The sequence below is a fragment of the Sinocyclocheilus rhinocerous genome, unplaced genomic scaffold (genome assembly GCF_001515625.1).
Source record: "Sinocyclocheilus rhinocerous isolate Xijiao unplaced genomic scaffold, SAMN03320098_v1.1 scaffold99, whole genome shotgun sequence".
NCBI lineage: Eukaryota > Metazoa > Chordata > Actinopteri > Cypriniformes > Cyprinidae > Sinocyclocheilus > Sinocyclocheilus rhinocerous.
This window is the reverse complement of record NW_015670981.1, coordinates 323,270-323,826: the sequence shown is the minus strand read 5'-3', so window position 1 is coordinate 323,826 and position 557 is coordinate 323,270. Positions and strand designations below refer to the sequence as shown.

Genomic DNA, 557 nt, shown 5'->3' with positions numbered 1-557 from the left:
TCATCGTTCTATCTATCCATCTATCTATCTATCTATCTATCTATCATTGTTCTATCTATCTATCTATCTATCGATCTATCTATCATCGTTGTATCTATCTATCTATCATCGTTCTATCTATCTATCTATCTATCATCGGTGTATCGTTATATCTATCTATGTATCTATCTATCTATCTATCTATCTATCATCATTGTATCATTCTGTCTATCTATCTATCTATCTATCTATCTATCTATCATCGTTCTATCTATCTATCTATCTATCTATCTGTCTATTGCTCTATCATTCTATCTTTCTTTATATAGTTATTTTTGTCTGTCTGTTTGTGCATCTATGTCATTCTATTTATCCTTCTTTCGGTCTGTCTATCTATTTATTTATTTATTTAGTCATTTCTCAGACGCTTTTATCCAAAGCGACTTACAAATGAGGACAACAGAAGCAATCAATTGTAGTATTAAAACAACTAAAAACAGATCCAAAACTAAAAGCTAAAACTTTATAAATACTACCTATACACATTTTAAAAATAAAGAAATTAAATAAAAATGACA

At 27.8% G+C, this 557-nt stretch overlaps 1 protein-coding gene across 1 annotated transcript in view; it reads left to right on the top strand.

Annotated features, from left to right (window-relative positions):
• LOC107734520 (plexin A3) overlaps positions 1–557 on the top strand; it is a 211,830-nt gene that overhangs the window by 201,780 nt on the left and 9,493 nt on the right. The window lies entirely within an intron of this gene.